The 26,277-nt window shown below is 43.5% G+C and overlaps 1 protein-coding gene across 3 annotated transcripts in view; it reads left to right on the forward strand.

Annotated features, from left to right (window-relative positions):
• The first annotated feature begins 7,807 nt into the window (after positions 1–7,807).
• Positions 7,808–26,277, forward strand: part of PLD1 (phospholipase D1) — a 422,898-nt gene continuing 404,428 nt past the window's right edge. Inside the window, exons 1-2 of one of the 3 annotated variants that reach the window (XM_085635446.1) lie at positions 7,808–7,997; positions 16,275–16,320. The gene's annotated coding sequence lies outside the window, so the exon portion shown is untranslated. The remainder of the gene's footprint in view (positions 7,998–16,274; positions 16,321–26,277) is intronic. The other 2 variants (XM_085635443.1, XM_085635445.1) reach the window with 2 other exon arrangements.

Below are 26,277 nucleotides of genomic sequence, written 5' to 3' on the forward strand. Positions count from 1 at the left end.
GGACAGGGAAAGCAGAAGTTGATAATGATCTCATGTGTAACTAACAGCTCTTCTGTTTATTGGGTGCAAGGAGGAGACAACGAAAATAGATGCACTCCTTGTATTTTGTGCTAAATAGGGGATGAATCAGGAAATACATAGTTGTATTTTTGGTAGAAATGGGGTCTCTAGTTGGCAATGGGTGCACCTTTGTCCAAGTAGGGACCCTTGCTTCTAGTCAGGGTAAGAGAGTTACGCCCTTAGACAACCCCTGCTCACCCTTTTGGTAGCTTGGCAGGAGCAGTCAGGCTTATCTCAGAGGCAGTGTGTAAAGCATTTGTGCACACATACAGTAGTAGAGTGAAAATACTACAAATGAACCCCACACCAGTTTAGAAAAAAATAAGTAATCTCTTATCTAAATCAAACAAAACCAAAACAACAAATATCCACAATACATGTACCAAGATATCCTCAAAATTAGGTTATTCACACAAATAAAGCTTGTAGCAACAAATAACTCCACCTGGAGCCATTATGCCGTCAAGACAGATGAAAATCCACAGTACAGCGCCGACCGCGAGGTGTGCGACGTCGGGCATGGAGTCGCAGACCCCCAAAAGAACAGTACCTTGGCAAACAATGAAAGCCAAAATGGTGCATGGAGTTGGGAGGCGATGCCTCAATGGTGTCGGGCGTCGTCAGTTTCTTATGACCACAGGGGAGGTGTTGTGTCGGTTCCTTACGAACCCTGGGGAGGTGATGCGTAAGTTCCTTACGACCCCAAGGGAGGTGATGCGTCGGGTCCTTACTGTAATGCAGGGGAGGTGAGGCATCTGTTCCTTACTGTTGCCGGAGAGGTGATGTCGCAGTGGCGGCAAGGAGTTGGTTACTAACGCTGGTGCGGTGTCGATGAATTAAGGAAGTCACTCATGTCCAGTATCGGCTCCTCGATGAGGAAGCACTGTAGTTGAGGAGGTCGGGGCTGGGCTGCAAGTTGGGGCGGGGCGGGGCGGTGCGTCGTGAGCGTCATGAACGGTGCCCTCGGATCCGGTACTGGCAGCGGCCTCGATATGGTGTGGCAATGGCAGGTGTCAGGGCTGCAGTACAAGTAGGGGCGGTGCGTCGTGCTCTTCACGAGCGGTGCCCATGGCTTCATTGCAGGTCACGTCGTTGCTTGCCGGTGTTGCAGTTTCCCTCTGTGGCAGCTGAAACAGCAGTTCTAGTTACAGGAGGACAGAGGACATGAAGTATTTGTGCCCCTGAGACTTCAGAACAGGAGGCAAGCACAACACCAAGCCCTTGGAGATCTTCTTTAAGCAGGATACACAGCAAAGTCTTGATCCTCTCCTTGGGAGAAACAACTACTGCAGGCCAACCCCAGACAGCACACAGCAAAGGGGCAGTACTTCTCTTCAGTTTTCCCAGCTCTTCTCCTTGGCAGAGGTTCCTCGAGTCCAGAAGTAACCTAAAGTTCTGGGGTCTAGGCCCCAATATTTATACAGCCTTTTCCTTTGTTCTCTTGTGGCAGAGAGGCTCCGTGCTCAGTAAAAACAGTACTGTCCTCTCTGGTCCTGGTTCCTGGCACGAGGTGGAGACAGCAATGTGTAAGGCAGACCGGACCCATTCAGATGCATGGACATCTCCACCAACCCTAAATGCAGCCCAGGTCTTTTCAGCCCAGGCCTGACTCATCCAGGAATGGCAGGACACACCTCAACCCCTCCAAGTGGCTGTCTACAGTGAATGCACATCCTCAGCCCCTGTCACTCCAAAGCCAGACAGTCAATCCACAAACCAGCAGAGGCACACATGATGGCTAAAAAAGAAACAAAAACACTTTCTGAAAGTGGTATTTTCAAATACACAAAATAAAAATCATCTTTACTAAAAGATGCATTTTTATATTCTGAGTTTAGGCATACTAAACGCCATCTTTCTATCTTGTCCCAATTGGAAGTTTTATATATATATATATATATATATATATATATGATGTTAAAAATAAACTCCCATTCTATCCTATGGGACAGATAAAGACAGAGGAAAACCACGCCAGGGATGCCAGGTCTAAAAATTTTATAGTCATAGTTTTACAGCCAAGTTTCCAAGGTCCATGCGTGAGGTGCTGCTCTGGGTTTTTTCTTAGAATGCTGGGATTTTTAATCTTTTTAATTGCATTATAAAACAGGACTACAAGCCCCACAGTTCAAAGAAAAAAAATTAACTGGAGCAGTACATCAAGCTTGGACCTGGGTAACTTGGCATCAATGGTTTTATTTTTTTCCACTTATTTTTGTAGGCACGAGAAGACTAAGTGATTTGCCCAGAAATACAGGATATTGAGCAGATGCCAAGACTCCAATCTGGTTCCCCAGTTCAACAAGCATTGGCATAACCAATAGGTCTCGCCTTTGGGGCATTATAAGTGTTTAGGCAGAGCTATTGACTTTGCCAATGTGTTTAAGCTGTGCTGTAGAGAAGTGTGGCTGCTGTGCAGCATGCTAAAAAGTTGTAATAAAAAAATGCCAGAAGCACTTTTGATACCCTATATATGACCAAGAAGGCATTATGTCCAACAGAACGACCATAATAAAAAATGTATGTACAATAAAAAATGTCCTCATTTTTCTTATGTTCTTGCAATGCTTGTTAAAGTTTTTTTTTGAGGGGGCATAAACAATTGGAGGTTGAAGGTTGTGAACTAGTACCTGTATTATAACACTAGCAGAGGCCAGACGCTAGGGGAGAATCAACAGATGGCAGATTCCAAGAGCAGGCTGAGGTGGTGTTGAGTGATGTTGAGGCGGTGGTGGTGGTGACTGGTGCTGAGACGATGCTGAGGTGATGCTGAATGATACTTAGGTCTTGCTGAGTGATGATGATGTGGTGGTGTACTATTGCAAAGGCAATGCTGAGTGATACTGATGTGGTGTTGAGTGATGTTGTGGTGGCACTGAGTGATGCTGTGGTGGCGCTGAGTGATGCTGTGGTGGCGCTGAGTGATGCTGTGGTGGCGCTGAGTGATGCTGTGGTGGCGCTGAGTGATGCTGTGGTGGCCCTGAATGATGCTGTGGTGGCCCTGAGTGATGCTGTGGTGGCCCAGACTGATGCTGTGGTGGCCCAGACTGATGCTGTGGTGGCCCAGACTGATGCTGTGGTGTTGCTCGTGAGTGATGCTGTGGTGTTGCTCGTGAGTGATGCTGTGGTGTTGCTCGTGAGCGATGCTGTGGTGTTGCGTGATGCTGTGGTGTTGCTCGTGAGTGATGCTGTGGTGTTGCTCGTGAGTGATGCTGTGGTGTTGCTGAGTGATGCTGTGGTGAGGCTGAGTCAGTGAGAGAGAGTCAGTGAGAGTGAGTAGGAGAGAGAGTCTGTGAGAGTGTCTGTGAGAGAGTCTGTGAGAGTGTCTGGGAGAGAGTGTGAGAGAGTGTTTGTGAGAATCTGTGAGTGTCTGTGAGAATCTGTGAGAGAGTGTCTGTGAGAATCTGTGAGTGTGTCTGTGAGTGTCAGTCTGTGAGTGTCTGTGAGAGTGTGTCTGTGAGTGTGTGTGAGTCTGTAAGAGAGTGTCTGAGTGTCTGTGAGAGAGTGTCTGTGAGAGAGTGTCTGTGAGAGAGTGTCTGTGAGTGTCTGTGAGAGAGTGTCTGTGAGAGTGCGTGAGAGTCCGTGAGAGAGTGTCTGTGAGAGTCCGTGAGAGAATGTCTGTGAGAGAATGTCTGTGAGAGTGTCTATGAGAGTCTGTGAGAGAGCGTCTGTGAGAGTCAGAGTGTCTGTGAGAGTGTGAAACAGTGTCTGTGAGTCAGTGAGAGTTTCTGTGAGAGTGAGAGAGAGTGTCTGTGAGAGAGTGTGAGAGAGTGAGAGAGTGTCTGTGAGTCTGAGTGACTGTGAGAGTCTGTGAGTGTCTGTGAGAGAGTGGGGAAGAGGGGTAGAAGAGGGGTAGAGGGGTAGGAGAGGGGTAGAGGGGTAGAGTAGAGGTAGGGGGTAGAAGAGAGGTAGGGATATATAGGCAAATGAAAAGGAAGCTATCGACTTCAGGAATGTGGAAGAAAGCTTTCCTATTTTGAAAGCTGATTACAAGCATCTCCTGAGAAATGCAGCGAAACTCAAACCACGGAGTCATTTGAAAGTTTCGCCGCTTTTCTCAGGAGATGATTGTTAACACGAATAACCGGATTCATTTAATTTAAGTTGGCTCCGCCCAGGATTGCTTAGTAATGCAAATGATAAGGAAGCTATCGACTTCAGGAATGTGAAAGAAAGCTCTTGTATCTTGAAAGCTGATGACCCATGATGAGAGAGGAAAGCCATATGGCGCCTCTGCTCGTAAGCGTGAGCCCGCGCTCGTAAGCGCGCGCCCGCGTGCATAACCGCAAGCTCTAGGCCACAGTGGTAGCATTTTCTGAAGCCCTTACTAAAAGTCTCACCAGTGCAGCGCACGCGCTGGCTCAGGCGAGACCTAAAAAAACGGCAGCTATGTTCGATAGGCGGCATCTCCTCTTCTTATTTGTGGGAGCACGTTAAATGTTTCAAATCTCATAAGTCCTGTCTTCCAATTAAAGGCTGTTATTAGCACACAAATGTTTACTGGATCCTGCAAGTGCTCAAACCCCTACCCTGCAGATTACACACTGGTTTCACACCACAGAGCTGATTTCATAGGACTGCAGCTTGTGACCAGAGTATTATACATAGATATATGCAGTAGGCAGAAGCCTGCTGATCACTTTCCAGCCCCTTACCTACACAAATTGGAACCACCTGACACCTGCAGAGTAAAGCAGGCCTTGCAGTAGGAAACTGGGCTATCCTAAAGTCAAAGGAACATGTGAGCTGCATATTACAAACAAGTACACGCCTCTGCATGATCCTCTCAGACTAAATAGACCTAAATGTTTATGTTCCAAACGCACTAAGTCCTGCAATAATAATTGCGGTCCTCGTGTCTACTTCAAACACCCATTCTTTAGTCGGACTGCTGATAAAGTCCCCCATATTTCTGAAGACAATTCTTAATTTCCTTTGCTTGTATGGTAACTTCGTGGACTAATGCGTTCCCTATAAGGGCCTGTTTTTTACCTCATGGTCACAGCCTTTCAAACTTCTGAGGTCGATAAAATGAGTACCATTGAGTTGGGTAACAATAAACATCTGTTATTCAACTCCAAGATACCCTTTTGTGTGAATGTGCACTTTACAAATAAACGTTCTGTTATGCTTGTTCGCTCATCGAGTCTGTACTTTCCTTTCCAAGTGCACCTGCAGTCTGTGCTTATTCCCCATTCCATGGTAGCTACTCCCTTTTACCGATAACCCATCAGGCCATAAAGCCTAGGTTACACTTCCCCTCCACTCAACTCCATCCCTGCGTTGCTCCCACATGTACTGCTGCAGCCACCCTCCAGATGCTCGAACAAACACCTCCACTACTCTAGCTCTTTCTTCTTCTTCTGCTTTACTTCAGTCTGTCCTCATGCTCCCCTACTCTCTCTCTCCTCCAGTGCACTCCCATGTTTCGCCTGCTGTGGTGTGGCTCTCCTATCTCCCTCCATCACACCATGGGCTCTAATTTAGAGAAGGCAAATGGGTCCCTATGACAGTAGAAATCTGGGGTGGAATGGGCCTCTCATACCAGTGGGTCACGGTGCCACTGCACCTGCTGCACTATTGACAGCTACACATCTACTCTTCTTAACCTAAACTCCACTCTTTGTTTCATATCCATCTCCAGGTCCCTATTACCCTGTAATAAGATGCTCCTCTCACTGCTCAGTTCCCTGGTTTCCTCTTACTGCGATACTAGTTTTCCCCTCTTATTGTCCCATATTTTCAATGCTCCTCTCGTCTTTCCCCTGAAATGGTATTTCCTCTCTCTCCCTGTCCTGTACTTCCAGTTTAGCTGGAATCCCCTGATGGATTTTCCTTCCGTTGCTGTACCGCTGCAGTGTTTAAATTGTAAAAGAATAAGTGCCGGGACCCAATGTTCTATTTAGAAGCCCGAGGCCGTCGCTATGGAATGTCGAGGTTACTAAATACCAAGGTTGTCTAGTCTTACTTTCATCTCATGCTTCTAATCCACCACCAGACACTCCCTGCCCATTTATGTCACTCTTGCAGGTTGTCAGCACTGCTTTCTACCTTTGGCGCGGTTTTTCTGAGTTTCTCTTCTTCATTTTTTTCCCCCTTTCGTGTATTTCGCTCTCTTGCTCTGGGTCAAAGTCTGTTGAGGAAAAATAAGTGGCGGTCCCCAAAAGTGACTGCCGGTAGGCCACACCTGCAACCACCAGCTCCAAGTAACCACTGAATACAATTCAAATGTCAGTCACCAAAGCAAACAGATGAAAAGGCATATTACATCCTGCTAGTTGCTTATATAGTATTTTATGCCAATGGAAGTGTGTCCTAAAATGATTTTTGCGAGCAGAGAGGAAGAAACGAGAGTGAAAAGGTTTAAGGAACCTTGTTAATAGTATGTTCTTCACAAGACTGTTACTACCCCAGCAGTGAGCAGTAAAGTTCCACTCGCCGCATTGGTGGTATTAGGTGTCCCCTCCTAGTGCGCACTTCGGGGCATATTATCTACAGTCTGCGATAAATATCGCAGAGCGCACTTAGCGCGATATTAATTATCGCCGGATTTCATCGCCGTGTCAGCGGTGCATTAGCAAGGCTTAGCTGACAGGCGATGTGAAATCCTGCGATTGACTGCGATAATGAACATTAGTGTGTGAATTCCTGCGATGATTTCACAGCGCTAATGTCAAGCTTGGTAATAGGGGAGTGTGGACTCAATCATACAATCCACCTCCCATAGGCTTTGTTTTACTATGGCGTTAGGATCCGGCGATAATGGGGGCTTAGCGCGCCTTTTTTCTTCGCTGTTCAGGGGCAGCATTGGTAATAGCGCGATGTTGGTTTAGAGAGCATTACACATGTCCTAGGAGTGAACGCCTACCTTGCATCTCATTAGCGATGTATATCGTTAAGATCTGTGGCGTTAGGAATTCGGCAGCTTACGTGCGCTAATGCATGTTAGCGCCGCCTTCCTAATAAGGCGATTAGAATATCGCCCCTTTTTAATACATTAAAAACATATAGGTAGTCCGAAATCCTTAAACTATGGTAAATACTAGTAATATGTCACTCATGAGGGCTCGTGGCTCTCATACCTTAACAGAACAGGGGCTTTAAGTATTTCTAGCATCATTGTTGATATGAAAGAAACACATAGGCGTCAGCAACTTGAATTCAAAGTTATTCCGAGACTGCAGTGCTCGGCGAATAAATTGATCGAGTGGGCGCCTGCTCACACGATCACTTAAGCACGAAGTAGAGACACTCTAAATCCTAGCAGCCTCATTCAATATTTCAGATCGGCCTTCAGGTAAACGGAAAAATCCTTACATCTGGTAACTGAGCAAATGGAATTTTCGTAGCTTTAGAGTGCAGGTAAAAGAGCTTCGAAATTTACGCTCTGAATAAAATGCGTTTAAAATGTCGCAGCAAATTCAAGTTTAACGCCTGTCGTGGCTCCAGGACGATTGGCGTTGCAAGACACCCACGCCCACTCCGTCCCGACGACAAGGTATGCACGGAGTGCTCTTGCACCAAACGGCCTCCTCGCTCGAGGTAAGATTTGCACGATACACGAGCCTGCCTTCTTGCAGCTGTCTGCAGCGGCGCGCGTCTTGCCACCGCCGGCAAGGGCCTCACCCGCCCGGGTAGGAGAGCCTTGCCCGACCGGGACAGGTGGCTCGAGCAGCAAATTCGCGGCAGCTGAGCGCGCGAGCGGTGCAGGAAGTGCCCGCGCCGCTCCCATTGGCGGACCGGTTTTGTTTCTGGGCGGGGCGCGCGCCTCGCCCGGCTGGCTCCCGGGTGATTGCGGATGTCCCCGGTGCGTTGAAATCTGCAGCGGGCTGTCCGGCTGCCTCCAGAGACCGCCAGCTCGAGGCTCGCTGCGCAGAGGCGACTGCGCCCCTCTCCCTGCACGTCCAGACTGCGGCACTGCCAGGGAGCTCGCACAGGTGGGTGATGGGAGCTGATGTGTGACATGGTATCCAACTGGACCTCATTTGAAGGGTCGGACCCTCATTTAATGTCATGACACCCCTAACGTAAAGTTCAGCATTTGAGGACCATGGGGCTTATTTACAAGCCCATTGCGCCACCCGTACGTCACTTTCCCCATGTTAAAAATGACGCAAAAGTGGCGCAAGGGGCTTGTAAATAAGCACCATTGAAATACAAAGATAGAAGTGCGTGTACTCTCCCACTAAAAATAAAAAAGTGCCGGTACTCAGTACCGGCCCATTTAAAGCACTGGACTTGGCTACGATAATCGTGTCAAGGGTGATATACTTTTGTGAACATCAGCACAACATTGGTGTTTCCATTCCACTCTTTGAAATATAATCCTTAAAATAGCAAACGCTGTAAGAAAGCGCTTCAAATGGATTTTAGAGTGATGCAAAACGTCCCCTAAATTGTGAAAGAAGGCAGAGGCAGAATGATTATTATGTTAAACAATATATAGTATTTAATTTCGCCAGTTCTTAGACTTTCCAGGATCCAAATAATCATTTAGAAATTGCCAGTATTTTTCTTTGCTAGAGGTGGCAACCCGGTTCTACCCCCGCAGCTGGCACTGCGATTACTTGGAGCACCGTTAACTGCGAGTTTCTTGCCCTCCAAACTTTTTTTGTTGTTATAAACTTAGGGCAATGCGGAAGACAAAGCTTAGCTGCGAGAGTAGAACGGCCTGTTTCCTTTTTTCTTTATTTACCATAACATTTGCATTTTCGCCCCCCCCCGTTTTGGTTTCCAGCTCCGCATTATTTGGAACACATGATTCAACCCATCCGCCCTGCCCCTCGTTGCGTGTGATTTCTCTTATCAGACCACGCCCGGTGCACGCTTCCTGCCACGACTGAAGATGCGCGGGCGTGCACACCGCACTCTTGAGACACTGCAGCCTGTGTCGATGCGTACAAGACCCCTCCTGGACACTACGTGCTAGAGTGCAGTCGTTGTTTGCGCTCGTGTCTTGCTGTGAAGGGAGGTGCCCGTCCGCTGCAGAGAGGTACCAAACCCAGGGCAAACACTGGATTCCTTCATGGGAAACCCTTGAAGGCCGTGTGTGTACACAGTGAACCAGGCCTGCAAGCTGTCATGTCGGGGAGGGCAATGCAGGTGGATTTTGCTGCAGAAAATCAATCGTTGTGTGACTACGTCATGATACTGAAGTTTAGTTTCCCACCTTTTGTGTTACATTATTGTTCAGAGCATATAATGGGGTGATTGAATATAAGCTTATTGCATAGCTAATAAATATTATTGCATATGAAGCCAAAAATTGTACAAACGATTCACACATCATTCATACATTTGGTGGGTGTTTTGTTAGTCAGGGGAGTATTTTGGTCAGTAACATTGAGGGGGTAGGAGCTTAAGATGTCCCAACACTCCCTCTTGATAAGATGCATTAACAGAAGCAGAGCAGGCGGTGCCCTTATAGAGCAGTAGGAAGGGAGTGGAGTGTGGATTGTGAGGGGTACTTACAACTCGATATTTGGTAAAATCAATTTTTTTTTAGATCTTTAAAATAGAGAGAAGTGTCCCTAGTGAAATCCGACAAACACCTCACCATATCCGATTTAAAGCACCTGTCCCCAACTATTTACTACATAGTACATTTATTAGGGGGGGGGGGTGTAACACCCCAAACCCCCCCCCTTTTCCCCCCCCCAAGATACGCCCCTGTTAGTTTTCGCCCGACTCACTCCTAGGGTGGAAGTCTCACTCTTGGTCACACCAGATGCCTCCATCGACTCATTTGTACGAGTGGGCATTCCATGCGCGGGTCCTTTGTCTGGTCCTGGCTTTTACTCAGTTAGTACGCTGGGATTTTTTTTTTTACCCATGTTTATAATGTTAACCTACCAGCCCTAAAAGCAACGTGCTGTGGGCTCAAGCACCTAGACTAGCTGGGAGTGTTTTATGTGACGGGGCCAGTCGGTGCCTGTACGTGGTTCTCACACGTGGAGCACAGACCTGCAGCCTCGGTCAGTGTAACTTACCACTCCCCACCCTCATTCATTTTAGACCAGAGCTATGCTTTTTTTTTGTTCAAATGTTAAAGTTTTAAATCTTAAACCCCAAAAATTTCACTTTAATTTATTGTTTGTGAGGACCACGTTTTGTGTTCCTTTTCACAGACTTTGGGATGCTGTAGTCAGATCTAGTTAAGGATTACTGGCCCTCTCTTTGTGAATGGTGTCATATGGCCTTCAGCCAAACAAGCAGTGTTCAAAGCTAGTTTATCCATTAAGCAGCTTACATCTCTTCACCTTGCTTGCCTTTTCATCTTTGGCAGCATAAGAAAAATCACTTCCCAAAAGAGGTTTCAAGTAACACAATTTCATACTGTTCTTTTTGGGAAGCACTCTGCAGACAATTGTCAAATGAAATAACAACAAAAGAGTGTGATGAGAAGGAAAAGAACACTCAACCAGTGATTCTCCTCGATATCGGACAGAGTGCCAGGGAGACGAGATCAATCTGATGTAAAATAATACCCTCACTCACCAACATGGTTGGTGACATGCTTCATCATAGGGTATAGCCAGGGGTGCCTTGTGCACCTCCGGTGTGCTTCAACGCTTCTGTTAAGGCGGAGCATCAACTTCAAAAAAAGGTAGGGGGTGAAGTGATAAGTGAGTGAAAAATAAAGAGAAAATATAAAAAGTCAAGAATCGTCCACCAATACATTTAATTCGTGACGAGACATGAACTAGTTAAAAACTATGGAGGATGAGTAGTGCTGACATTAGGTTGGTCAGACACATCCTACAAATGGTCAAACGGTCGACATGTTTCAGCTTGTCAATGTCTTTCACAAAGCTTTCATCAGGACCTAATCAAGGAAAAAGAAAAGCACCTTGGCGGTATAAGCTCGCTAAGGCTTACCCTGACCTCAGGCGCCAAAAAAAAAACGATACACTCACGGTTACAGTTAAGGCCTTCCGCAGTTCCGAAAGGACCTCCGCGTATCTGAGGAAAAATACATATGTTGGGTCAGCATACATATTAACTATTAAACAGTGTTTATCACAGAACAGATTGAATGTCACACATCGCACAGGATAGATTCAACTATGTGGTCCCTGTATTGGCATGATCGCTAGGTAATGTGTAGCGATTGTCTTGTATTTCAAAAAGCTGCGATCAATGAATACCCATCTCAATAATGATATTCAAAACAAGCCAGAGTGTGTGTATACGCATCAATGAGCCATTAGATCATCATTCCGGCATAGGATAATCTTATCAGGTAGGTTTGGATCACGATTAAAAAGACACTTATGAGATCAATGAGTAAAAGAAATCACAAGAAGGGCAAATCAGCCAAAATAGGAAAAGTAAGAGCTTACGTATACGTGGAAAAAAGAAAGGCTCCTTGGGCAGCGAGGCGGGTTGCGGGACTACAGAACAACTGTGGGCAAGAAAAACGGGACAGTATCATCCTAATGCCACTAGTAATCCCGTGATGCCACAGTGTACCGCTAAACACAAAGTAAACAAAAATGCTTATCGGGAGCGGTACTCACGTCGTCCAAGTCCTCTGCACGGTAATTAAACCTAAAACGACCGCCGGGCCCGGAGTCAGTAAACTATGACGTGTACTTGTTTAAATAGAGACCTTCAGCGCGGGAGATCCAAAAGCCAATCGTGTGACGATACGTACGCGCATCAACACAAACAAGGAAGAAGGACTCAACCGCTACGACCTCGCAAACGCTGCAACGTCAACACTTCCTTACGTAAAAAACTTTATTTAGGAGTTTTATCAAGCGCAAACAAAAACCAGAGGCTTTTAAGAAGAAAAAAAGGGAAAAAAACATGTGTAGGTGGCGAGTTTAGTTAGGACCCTGATGTTACCTAAGGTCTGAAAAGCCAGCACTAACTACATGCAAAAATCGTCTTGATTTGTTAGAACCAACTAAATAGCTATTAATAAAACCAAAGACTGAAAAGTTATTAAATGCTTTGATCTTCTGTGAAGCCAATGCAAAGTGTAAACGCCCATGGTGAGACCATATTAAGCCCATATTATCGTAATGGAAAAACCATGATTGGGGTCAGTGCATAGGGGATGTGTCTCAGAGCTGTTGCACGACATTACAAAGATGAAAAAATGAATTCTGGAGAGCATTTAATTATTACGCCTCAGGACTGTCCCCCAGGGAATGTTATCGTTAAGACCTGTCAAATGTGTTGAGAGACGGTAGACCCAGCGCTGTTCTTTTTCGAACAGTGAAGTTGGTTTCACTCTCTCAATGATGGTCCATTGTAGGTAATCCGCAGTGTGATTGAGACGTAAAAAATGCTCAGTCAGTTTTGTCATGCTTTTTTTACACCGGATATTACTCCGATGCTCGCCGATGCGTAACTTAACCTTTCGTGTGGTCATGCCCACGTATTTCAAATTACAGGGACATGTGATTAAGTAGATCACATCCGTCGTATTACAGTTCGTAGGACTGCGTTGTATCCAGATTTTGCCGGTTTCGAAAACCAGAGATTTGGTGGGGGACGTGAGATGACACACACTACAAGACCCACAGCGGGGTAGAGGTAGAAACAGACCATACCACTATCAAACCAACTGGCAACTCTTCCCCAACCATGCAGGTCTAGGTTACCACAACCAGTTTCAACCCCCACAGTTCCCAATGATGGGCTGGAATCCTGGTTTTGTCCAAATACCTCCCTTTCCACAGAATTCGTTCCGCCCTCCTTTTTTAGACAGAGGTCGGCGAGGGCGAAGGAGAGGAAACAGTCAGGTCCACTGGGAACAGGAGGAGGGGATAGGCAACCACACACGCAGCAAGGCCGGAACCAGCAATCAGAGTCTAGTTGTGAATCTCTCTTCAACCACCCTGACACAGACAGAAAGTACAGTACTCGAAAAGGGATTAGGATTTGTTCCCACTGCACGGTTTGATCGCTTTCGTCTACACTGCGAACTTTCTGAATTTTTCAGAAAACTGAAACTCAAATCCTTTTTCGAGTTAAATAAATCTGATGTCCTTGTAGATCATCCCAGGGACACCACTTTACGTTTAAAATCTACGTTCACACCCCCTCCACATTTGGTCCCAGCGGGAATAACTGCGTTTGAACAAGCAGTTTTTAATGATGTCGAAGCCTTTCAAGACCAGGGAGCCTACAAGAATATGAGCGCCCTGGATTTTCAGGCTCTTCAATCATTGCAATCCAACGCTTCTATCATGATCAAACCCGCTGACAAGGGGGGCGGGATTGTTATCCAAAATGCTAGTGATTATGATCTTGAATGCAGACGCCTTTTAAACAATCCAAAGAACTACATTCCTTTAAGTACTGACCCTTCTCCATTTTTGAGAACCACCATAGAGAATCTCGTTGAACATGTTGAGGCGAGTGGGTTCATTGGTAAGCACGAAGCTGATTTTTTGACCAAAGGTAAAGGCACCATTCCATACTTTTATACGCTGCCAAAAATTCACAAAAACAAGTTTCCACCTCTGGGTCGCCCGATAGTGTCGGGCATAGGATCTCTTCTAGAGCCCCTTTCCATTTTTTGTGATTTTTTTTCTTAAACCTATCATTCAAGATACCCCTACTTACCTCAAAGATACCAAAAGTTTTTTGGCATCCTTACAAGATCTTAGGGTAAATCATGACAATACTATTCTGGTTTCGCTGGACATTGAGAGTCTCTATACCAGCATTCCCCAGGACGATACCATCAAGGTCATTGGGGAAGCCTTAGACTCCATTGATTGGTCATTTCAAACACCAAAAGGGTTTATCATTGAGTGTGCCACTTTGGCACTTAAGAAACATTTCTTTGAATATCAGGGTACACTGTACCTTCAGTCCACTGGCACTTCGATGGGCAGCACTTTTGCGCCGAGTGTGGCAGGACTTTGTTTTTGATTTTGAACGCAAATTTATCTTGAGTCAACTGAATCCTTTTTCTCCTTACCTTTCATTTTGGAAAAGGTATATCGATGATATTTTTATCATCTGGCAGGGTCCTGAGAGTATCTTACTTGACTTTCTATCATGGATTAATACCTGTGACCCCAACCTGTTATTTACCCATGTTTCCATCAATACGAAATGGTATTCTTGGATGTGGTTGTCACAAAAGTTGACGGTGTTCTATTGACCAAAACACATTATAAACCTACTGCCAAAAATAACCTCTTGGCCTTTTCCAGCTTCCACCCTCGACCACTACGAGAAAACCTCCCCTATGGCCAGTATTTACGCATCCGTCGTAATTGCAGCAGGGTGGAGGATTTCCAGAAACGATCTAGAGAACTCACACAGAAATTGAAACATAGGGGTTACCCTGATACTATTCTGACCAACAGTTGCAAACGGGCGAGAAATCAACCTAGAGAGGTGCTTTTGCAAGACTTTCCTAAACAGCCCACAGACATGCCATTGACGTGTGTGACTACCTACAATGTTGCCTCCAACGCCATCTCAAAATCTATTAAAAAACACTGGCGGATTTTGGAGAGCAACAATATTAAATGGGATAAACCATTGTTTTCATATAAGAAAGCTATGAATTTGAAAGACTCACTTGTCCACACCAGGCCAAGGAACCTCACGAAGCCTGATGCCTTGTCGGTTCTTGACACCTGGGGCCTACCACCTATTCTTGGCCACTAACCCTGTGGGTCTTGTAGTGTGGGTCATCTCACGTCCCCCACCAAATCTCTGGTTTTCGAAACCGGCAAAATCTGGATACAACGCAGTCCTACAAACTGTAATACGACGGATGTGATCTACTTAATCACATGTCCCTGTAATTTGAAATACGTGGGCATGACCACACGAAAGGTTAAGTTACGCATCGGAGTAATATCCGGTGTAAAAAAAGCATGACAAAACTGACTGAGCATTTTTTACGTCTCAATCACACTGCGGATGACCTACAATGGACCATCATTGAGAGAGTGAAACCAACTTCACTGTTCAAAAAAGAACAGCGCTCTCAACACATTTGACAGGTCTTAATGATAACATCCCCTTTGGGGGACAGTCCTGAGGCGTAATAATTAAATGCTCTCCAGAATTCATTTTTTCATCTTTGTAATGTTGTGCAACAGCTCTGAGACACATCCCCTATGCACTGACCCCAATCATGGTTTTTCCATTACGATAATATGGGCTTAATATGGTCTCACCATGGGCGTTTACACTTTGCATTGGCTTCACAGAAGATCAAAGCATTTAATAACTTTTCAGTCTTTGGTTTTATTAATAGCTATTTAGTTGGGTCTAACAAATCAAGACGATTTTTGCATGTAGTTAGTGCTGGCTTTTCAGACCTTAGGTAACATCAGGGTCCTAACTAAACTCGCCACCTACACATGTTTTTTTCCCTTTTTTTTTATTTTTCCTTTTTTTTTTCTTAAAAGCCTCTGGTTTTTGTTTGCGCGTGATAAAACTCCTAAATAAAATTTTTTACGGAAGTGTTGACGTTGCAGCGTTTTCGAGGTCGTAGCAGTTGAGTCCTTCTTCCTTGTTTGTGTTGATGATGCGCGTACGTATCGTCACACAATTGGCTTTTGGATCTCCCGCGCTGAAGGTCTCTATTTAAACAAGTACACGTCATATCTTACTGACTCCGGGCCCGGCGGTCGTTTTAGGTTTAATTACCGTGCAGAGGACTTGGACGACGTGAGTACCGCTCCCGATAAGCATTTTTGTTTACTTTGTGTTTAGCGGTACACTGTGGCATCACGGGATTACTAGTGGCATTAGGATGATACTGTCCCGTTTTTCTTGCCCACAGTTGTTCTGTAGTCCCGCAACCCGCCTCGCTGCCCAAGGAGCCTTTCTTTTTTCCACGTATACGTAAGCTCTTACTTTTCCTATTTTGGCTGATTTGCCCTTCTTGTGATTTCTTTTACTCATTGATCTCATAAGTGCCTTTTTAATCGTGATCCAAACCTACCTGATAAGATTATCCTATGCCGGAATGATGATCTAATGGCTCATTGATGTGTACACACACACTCTGGCTTGTTTTGAATATCATTATTGAGATGGGTATTCATTGATAGCAGCTTTTTGAAATACAAGACAATCTCTACACATTACCTAGCGATCATGCCAATACAGGGACCACATAGTTGAATCTATCCTGTGCGATGTGTGACATTCAATCTGTTCTGTGATAAACACTGTTTAATAGTTAATATGTATGCTGACCCAACATATGTATTTTTCCTCAGATACGCGGAGGTCCTTTCGGAACTGCGGAAGGCCTTAACTGTAACCGTGAGTGTATCGTTTTTTTTTTGTGGCGCCTGAGGTCAGGGTAAGCCTTAGCGAGCTTATACCGCCAAGGTGCTTTTCTTTTTCCTAGATTAGGTCCTGATGAAAGCTTTGTGAAAGACATTGACAAGCTGAAACATGTCGACCGTTTGACCATTTGTAGGATGTGTATGACCAACCTAATGTCAGCACTACTCATCCTCCATAGTTTTTAACTAGTTCATGTCTCGTCGCAAATTAAATGTATTGGTGGACGATTCTTGACTTTTTATATTTTCTCTTTATTTTTCACTCACTTATCACTTCACCCCCTACCTTTTTTTGAAGTTGATGCTCCGCCTTAACAGAAGCGTTGAAGCACACCGGAGGTACACAAGGCACCCCTGGCTATACCCTATGATGAAGCATGTCACCAACCATGTTGGTGAGTGAGGGTATTATTTTACATCAGATTGATCTCGTCTCCCTGGCACTCTGTCCGATATCGAGGAGAATCACTGGTTGAGTGTTCTTTTCCTTCTCATCAGACTCTTTTGTTGTTATTTCATTGATTTTTGGGGGACTAAGAGTGTGGCTTAACCCTCTCTCTCTTGTTGTTTTGAGTGACAATTGTCAAATGTCATATTAATAACTCCCAGTCTCTCCTGTTTTTATTCAGGAATGCAAAGCATGCTGGGGCTTGTAGGCCAATGCTTGCAATAGGAAATGGGAAACTACAAGTCTCAGAATGCTTATACTGGTCAAAACAAAATTGGAACAACTGAATATGACCCTCATTACTAAGGCCAATTGAAAGATGTACTTTGGTCCAATACTTGAAATATATCAGACTTTCTAATGTGCTGTATTTGTCGACTTTAGGGAGCGATTTAAATATAAAACCCGTAGACTGATATTTCTAGGTATATCATGTGATGTTTTGAAAGTGGATGGGTACAAAAATGCTGTTTTATGGATTCATGTGCTTCTTAGGTACAACTGGGATTTGAACTTAGTTTTACAGTGTACAGCAGTTTGCTAACATACTCTGAAACTGTATTTTTAGGTATTATTGTTTTTTAAAGATCTTTTTATTACATGCAAATCAAAAAGAATCATGGTGACTTTAAGGAGCATGCTTCATATTAGGTATTATTGGTCAGCTAAGTAAGAAACCCAAAATGCACCTTTCACCATGAAATATGTAACACAAACTCTTTGTAATGCTGTGCATATATTCTTAAAAGTGCCTTAAGAATATGTAATTATTCTCAATAACAATGGTCCCCAGAAAGTGGAATGGAAACCAAAGGAATGAATATAAACTCAATCGTAGCTATATTTAGTGGACTTGTCCAGCCGGACAGAGGTCTGATATTTACTTGTAGGTTTAGGATATAGTCATACAAAACAATACATAACATGGGACACAATCCTGTGTCCTACTTAGCCAGTAGAGTACATAAACAAGGGAGAAAATGAACAGGGGGCTCAGGCAAAGCTTTTCCGGTTTGTTACACAAGGAGGATATACAGTGTTACAAGAACAAATCACTACAAAACACCTTTACAGCGGAATGAACAAAAGGTTTTTTGCGTATAAGGAGATTAGGGTGTCAACGGCGTTTGGATCCGTTTGAAGAATGAGCGGATCATCATCAGGACTTAAATTCTGTTAAATAGAGCCTCATTAGCCGCGATTCCAGAATGGGGGAACTTGGGTGGGGAGACGAGGGCTGTTATAATGGCGGCTCCAGATATGATGAATTCAAACTCGGATACGGGGGAGTCGCCTTCGCTTACTCGAACGGCTCAGTTGCCAGAATGTTGCAGGGAAGTTGCTGAATAGCAGGATTCTTCCGGGTGTGATTCCAGGCTCTTAAGAATATGTAAGGCTTAATTCATAGTAGCAAGCGCAGTACAGATGTCTATGAACTCTATTGATTTTTCAGTGCACTGTTCATTAAAATTTGTACTGTCTATTCGCCGTTTCATATATTAGGTGTGATCACTGTTTCGCTTCTCAAGTTTTCACAGTTGAGCACCAGTTAATACACTGAGAACATATTTTCTAAAACGTGTGATATTATATTAAAACTTCATATTCTTTATTTTCTATAAAAAAAAAAAAATATATAGAAGGCTAAAAACATACACATAAAAAAGCATGCAGGGAGGGGCTAAAGCAACACGGAGGCTAGGGTCGGGGAAAGCTACCCGGAGGGCGGGGAAAGAAATACATGAAGTATGAGAAACCAATGAGTAGCATGGAGATAAGAGGGAGTAGAAGTACCAGGGTGAGAAAATAAAATGTGAGAAGCACATGCAACTCAGCGTAGTACGGAAGGGTGTGGAATAAAGACACATGACAGAGAGAAGCAGAAAGTGTTGCAGAGGGGGAAAAGATGTACACAAGGGAAATAGCTGGAAATCAAGTCGGATGCACTCTCATGTAGTTCTTACTCACAAAGAAAACAGTAGTGCTTGAAAAGTAAGAAGTGGAAGGACACAAGTAATAAGGCTATGCTTCAGAGAAGGGGCAAACAAAATCATTAATTTGCTGGCCTCTTATTCAACGGCTTTACTTGTCCCAGCTTGACCATCTTGTGTTTGTCCCTTCCACTGAGCATAGCCTCTTTACCGTCTCAAAGATTGTCTAGTTTCTAACCTTCCACTGGTCAATTTTAAGGATCTACTTTTTTTTTGCTTAAGCACTCCATTAGAGTGCATGTGTTTTCCTTCTCTCTCCCTTTTATGTTTCTTCCATCTGCCAAATACACTCCACATTCCATGTTTCTTTCAAGCTTGTATACTTCTACCATCACCCCGTGCTGCTCTCCCTCATATGCAGCTTTTCCGCTCCCAAGTTTGGCAGCTTAAAGAACAATTTGCAGCTTGGGTAATCAATATGAGGAAAGTGACATCTGCTTTTTACCCGAGACGCTTACTTGTGCAGTTGCAAACAACAGGTATGCTAATGGCGGTGACTGGGCTGGAACACCCCATAGCAGTCTGAGAAAGTCTACAAATAACTATGTCAACTATTCCGTTACAAATGACCCCACAGCAGCCCAATCCAGGGAATTTCCAGCAACCATGGATTATTAGCAGCAAACCTATTAGTCGCATGAGGCCAGACCTCTAGAGATCAGCCGTGTAGAATTTGTGCATTGAATGTCAACGGCCTTAGTACAAAAGTGGGGCGGATGAGTTCATTTCATTTCTACGTAGCTATATAATTGTTCTTTTGCAATAAACCTGGCAACAAATGCCGACTCCAATCGTGGGATTTCAGGAATACTACAATACAGCAATAAAGGAGGTGAAGTCGGGCAGGGCCAAAGGTGGGATGGCGATCTAAATTTAAACCAATATTTGTGGGATGGTGAGGTAGTGGATATCGGTCAATCATGAATTCAGTGTGTTAAGATCTCAATGGAGGCACACTACATTATGGACTAATAAATCTGTATATCAACCCTGCCTGCAAGAATAAATTGAATAAGATTCACACCCTCATTTGCTTATTGAAAACCTTGAATGCTACGTACCCACAAGCCTTCATAATAATATCTGGTGTTTTTAGTATGACATTTTATTGCAAGGCTCTCATGTTAAAACCCCAAATCATATCTTAGAAATAGTGAGAAAACAATCAAGAAGGATCGCACTTGGCAAGTCCTGCCTAACAGCATTCGAAGATCTTGGATTTTATACCCTTAATGGTGGCAATCAACTAGACACTCCAGCGGCCTTCACCAGAGTTGGTCACGCCAAATTCTACCATTCACTATACCCTCGGTGACACTTATCTATTTAAGAGGTGTACCAAATTTTCCATACAAGTAAGATCGGACAGTGATCACTTTGCTCAAATATTTAATATGGAACTCACTCCCGTCCGTTCTCCAGAAGCACAATGCCTGTCAACACCACCCCAGACATACAACTTGAAGTGCTTTATATGGAAAGACACGTCAATAGACAATATCATGATTTTCAACCACTTTTCGCAGAAATTGGCAAGCCTCGCTGCAGCAATGTCGCCCGTTTAAGAATGGGAACATTTTTATGAAATCCTCATCACAAACTTTCCCCCAACTCCATCAAGACATAATGCACAGGAGGGAGGAATGGATCACACCACAACTATGCACCATGAAAAATAAACTCAATAGAGCATTCAGGAGGGCCTGACTGTGGGGTGGACAACCCACCCAGGCTGAACTGTCCAAAATAGACATAATGAAGTCCAACTATAAAAAAGAGACTTGGGCAGCAAAATACAACTATAATATGGGCCTCTGGACAAAACTATTACATGCAAGTAAGCCAAGTAAGCAAACAAACTCCAAATCCTTCAAAAAATTGGTCAGTGGGATAAATCGGCATTACAATGCTGATATTACAGAGGCTGCTTGGTCAAAACACATTGCTACCATTTATAATTCAGTAGAGCATGATCCCACTTCCTTGCCATCACACATAGAGCCTGGCTTAGTTAGCCAGTAGAAGCAACAAACTCGGACCCTGCAAAGATGGACCTTTTCATCTGATTAGCCAACATCTGGTAGCCAAAACGTTAAAAAGGCTCCGGTCAGAAGGGACGCCCTGGCCCAGCGGCCTTCCCAATGCTTTATTCAAAAAGGATGTCCGCTTCTGATCCTCACACCTAACACAGCTCTTTAATTACGTCACAGTATCAAACAATATTCCGGAGTCATGGCGTCTTTGTGCCTATTTATATATCAGGAGAGAGTTCAAATCCATCTAACTACAGGTTAATTGCCTTGACCGATGTAGAAGCAAAGATCTACACATCATACTTGGTGAGTGACTTAGAGGATTGGGCCTATACCTCAAAAATAATTCCAATAACTCAAACTGGCTTCAGGGCAGGAGACAGTACCTTAACAAACCTGTTGGCGGTAACCCTCCTGACTGAACAAGCAATTGCCAAATCCTGTAAATTGTACTCCTGTTTTACCGACCTCAAAGCTGCCTTTGATAAAGTTTCAAGGACTTATCTGTGGAATGAAATGGACAAACGAGGTGTACCGCTGACACTTTTTAATGCAATAATTGGCTTATGTTCAAACACATGAGTACAAATTAAAATAGGGGACGGCCAAAGAGTTAAAATAAAATCTACACGAACATGGTCTTAAAACAAGGATGCCTTCTAGCACCATGTCTATTTATTATATACACGGCCGACCTCGATAGGCATGGCCCTATTGCAGGGGGATCCTCCCAGGTTGGGCATGGTAAAAATAAGAAGCATATAATACGCTGATGACATCCTCCTCCTCCTCAGCAAAACCACAATTGGGCTGCAGCAGTCGATTAAACCAGTTGCTGGGGTACACCAGCAATGTGCAACAAAGCCCGATTTACAGTAAAACAAAGGTTCTTTGCTCAAAGATAGAGGTAGCAACTTGCAGCATAAATTTACTTGGCGGGCCGATGGTATGTATTAGAACAGGTCAACACCTATAAGTACCTTGGCGTCCATATAGAGTCCCATTTAACCTACAAAGTCCATTTACAATCAAGACGACCGATGGCTAATATTTATTGTTTGCTTTTAAAACCTTGAAACGTAAGACATTAAGCACCTTAACATGCCATCTACTTCAAGTTGTTGGAGCCAAATTCCTGCCTTCAAAATCTTACGGGTCTGAATTTTTCAAAGGGAAAGACGTCGTAACCTCAACAATCTACAATCAATCCTTTTAAAACAACTCTTTGCAATTCCATGGTACGTATCGCAAGCCCAAATCAGACTGGTATTTGGATTATTCCACCAGGGTCCATACAAGCAGGGTGCCCCGGTAAAAGTCTGCTAGAGACTAGGGAAACTGAAGCAAATTTGCTCGGTCATCAGTGCTGGGTGGAAATGGAAAGACAGGCCCCCCCACAAAGAACTCTTTGTGCTCAGTATTATAGGAATCAATCGGTAAACTGCACTAGAAGATGCTTGAAACACTTCCCTCCATTATGCTGCTTTTAAAAGCATTACAAAGCCACCAGATGATCATCCTTTGCCACGGACAAGGCTGCCGCTGCAAAAAAAAGCCATGCCGGGGCAATGTTCCTGTCGTATGCAGCTTGGGTTTCCCAGATATATACACTTTTTTCATGGCACAAGAAACATGAACTCCTGCTACTATGAGCCCCCTGGAAACAGCATTGGCCAACTCCAGAATGTCGGCTCTGTGACCAAACAAAAGAATCTCTGCTTCATTTGCCCAGCCTTGCTAGCGCAGAGATGAGGACTCCTACGACCTACATTAAGAACCTTGCAAATTAGGTCTTGTCGACCTGCTGTTATTCCATTACTGAGGGGAGCTCCCGTGCAATTGGCATGTGAAACAGTAAAATCTCTGAACATTGCAGCTAAGGAGTTGGCAAAAACCAGTATGTGACTTTTAAAAATCCATGCCTCAATTGGAGATTAGTACATTGGTGATTTGGTCTGTCTTTTATAAATTTTCAAAATGTAGTATAGATTGAAATTGCATGCCCCTCCATAATTGTCCTTTTAGATTATGAGAACGGTATTTATTTTGTATATATTCTAATAAATATTCAGGGAGAGGTTTCTAAGAATATCTTTCGGGGTGTGAGACAAGGGTGCATTTTAGCTCCTTTTTTACTTTATATATTAACAACCTTCACCATTTTTATTAACCATCACCCCTGTTGTTCCTAACGTAAAAGGCTCCTTGTTACCATCCTTGATGTATGCTGACGATGCTGTGTTGATGGCTCACACACCTATGAATCTGATCCTTTTAGTCCAAGGATTTGTGGATTTTATTACCATGCTCATCCTCTCTACTAATTTTGCAAAATCTTATATTATGGCTTGTTGCCCGAGGAAGTATCATTTGTCCTCACCTACTGTTGCCAACCATAGTTTAAAATGCACTGGCACTTTCTCTTACCTGGGTCTAGTTTTCACTGCCAACGGATCTTGGACAGTGTATATTGCTCATGTAGAAATAAGTTTTCCAAGGCAAGCAGCTCATTGTTTAGCCCAGGAGGGGGAGAGCTCTCATGCCCCGCATGCAGATTTTCACAATGCAATATCTTCTGATTTCTACATACGGGGCAGAGGAATGGGGCATTACCAAATGCAATCCTATTAAGGCAGAAGAAAATAGATCTTGCCATGGGGTTTTGGCGTCTCCCATTTTATCTGTCACAGTGAATTGAATTTACCCTTTATAGAAGATTACATTAGTGCCCATCCTCCCATGCTATGGTTAGCAGTATGGAAAAACAATGAGGTGAGCCTTACAAGAGATATTATCACAGATTGCCTTAGATGTGATCAAGGCATGAATATCCCATGGATAGTTGGGGTAGAATCTTGTTTGCGTAAGATTGGTTACCAGCATCTCTTTGAGAACCCTGAGGGCTATCCTGCTACCAGTAAAAAGCAGTTACAGCTAGCTCTGTACACGTTTTCGTGATGGAAAATTGACCACAGAGATTAGGAAGACGAGTGTGGCGGTATATTGGAACCTTAGAACAGACAGCTTAATTGCAGGGTACCTGACTAAATCTTTGGGCTGCTGGGAGCGCAGTTCACTTTAGGGCTGGCACCATCACGTATTTGTTATGCTTCCCCTCAGGCTTTCACGCAAACCTTGACTCCTTGCCCTGCCCATGTAATGGCAGGTCAGGTCAACCCACATTGCTCTTTCTATTTTTTTGTGGTTTTTATTCTATGTACACAAAGCTCTTTTTGCTCCCCATGATAAACAGGCTCAATATTAAAGACTTTAGGGCAGCATTTAGCATGCTGCTTCAACTCAATGAGGAGTCCATTGCTCATACAGGTGTTTTTTTGAGATTTGCTGTCCGAGACCGTATTTCGATGAATAGTGACTAAATCTGAATATATAATCGTGCAGTATTATCTCTTGTATGGTTGATATGACATGGTAGGTAATTATGTATTTAAAGAACTGTTTTAATTATTTATAAGTTTTATTCCATACTTTTTATGTTTTTATTGCGTTTGTTTGAACTTTTGTGGATTCTTTTTGTACTCGAATAAAAATGAATTGAATAGTATGTGTATAGTAAAACAAATGCACCTTATGGCAGAAGTCTTGCACAGTACGTAGGTACCTTATTTTTTATCATTAAGAAAAAGGTGTTTCCTAGGAAGTAGAATTCAGCCTTTTTTACCTTACACGATACAGCACTTTAGCGGAGTAGGATATTGTGCACTGACTGATCGAATGTTTTTAAACCTTAATATTTGAGTGGCTATTTCATATTAACCAGGTAATACGTTAGAGATGACTTTTATGTGCATGTAATGGTTTTTAGCAAACTAGAGGCACTTTATGGCAAAGGCTTGCACTGCACAAAAACACTTTACAAATACTAGAAAAAAAGTCTCTTGAGAGGTCAGATGTTTTTAACCATACCGCTTGAGTGGCAATTTCGTATTATCTGGGTAACATGTTAGAAATTGCTTTTATGTTCATGAAATAGTTTTAATTGCCTAACTAGATGCTCTCTATGGCAAAGTTTTGTGCTACAGTAGTCACTTTATATATGCTAGAAAAAAATGTTCCGCAAAAGGGTGGCTATGTTTTTGCATATGGAGCGTAGGTAGTATTTTTAATTTGCTCGTATTAAATTCTTATTCCGTGAAGTTTTACCCTGCACGAAGTGAGCTATTCAGTACTGATTTCTTAACTATTTATCCTTTTGAACTGTTTACGTTTGCTGACATGTTCAATTGTTTACATTTGTAGCTACGTTGCAATATCATGATACTAATTGGAATACTTTTATATAAAATGGAATGGTTTTAATGGACTATGCAAGAATACGCGCACTTAACCTCCTTCACCCACTCAGCTCCTCCGTTGTCCCATAACAACTGTCAATTTAAAAAAAAAACTTTTGGGGAGAGACAGGCAGCAAGTTACTGCCAGGCCTGCTGCTTTAAAGAAAGCAAATTTGTGCTACTTGTTTTTCCTTTTTATATTGTACTGATCCATCTCACAACACAAAGTAAAACAAAAATGGAGCCCGCATAATATTTTAGGCATGCATGCATAAAGACACATGCATATACATTAAAAAATGCTCTGCCAGCGTCGTTGTGCCTTTTGTGTTTAACTTTTAGCCATGCAGCATTTCACTGTTGCTGTAAAAAAGCCAAAGTACATTAGCATAGCCAATAAGTATCAAACGTGAGACATTTGTGCTTTGCCAATGCTTGTTAAATTAAAACATCAACTTTGAGCAGTCCAATGGCTGAGACCTCCCATCCGTAAAAAAAGGTGCATTATTTCAGACATTTCACATATTTACCGGCTCCACAACATTCTCCACCATTGCAATGCAAATTATAACTTTCAGACCTGTTTTTAGGGTGATGCAAACATTTACCTTTGCCTACAAAGCATAGAACTTTACCTTTCACAAAGGCCACTGGATTTTTCAAACTTCACGCATTGTTGACAAGATGTAAGTTTTAGTTTTATTTCCTTGCTGCCAGATGTCGCCTATCTGACTAAAAAAAGCATTAATTTTCCAAGGAGCTGACTTTCATTTCTCCCCAGCACCCCTTAAAGCTGTCTTTAGCCATGAGAAAACGCTGAGGTATCCTCAACTTCGCCCTCATGGAAATCCCACTCATAGGAGTGTGGCGCTGGAAGGTTGTGAAAACTGGTAGCCAGCGACACACATGGGTGGAAAAGTGAGTGGTGGTGAGACTGCGATTAGGTGGCTAGTGGCCCTGAGTGGGACCAGAACATGTTTCCACTTTCACAATGTGGTACATGTTATTACCCTCTTTTTCTTTTTTTTTTTTTTTATCTGCCCCGGCTTTGCATTTGGTGATGTTTTGAGAGAATCTACATACTTTTGTGGATTCAAGGATTCTATCAGTGATGACACAAGTCCTTGAAACAATGACCTTTTTTTGGTGTCTTCTTTCTTTCTG

Source organism: Triturus cristatus, chromosome 11, assembly GCF_964204655.1.
Source record: "Triturus cristatus chromosome 11, aTriCri1.1, whole genome shotgun sequence".
Classification (NCBI taxonomy): Eukaryota; Metazoa; Chordata; class Amphibia; order Caudata; family Salamandridae; genus Triturus; species Triturus cristatus.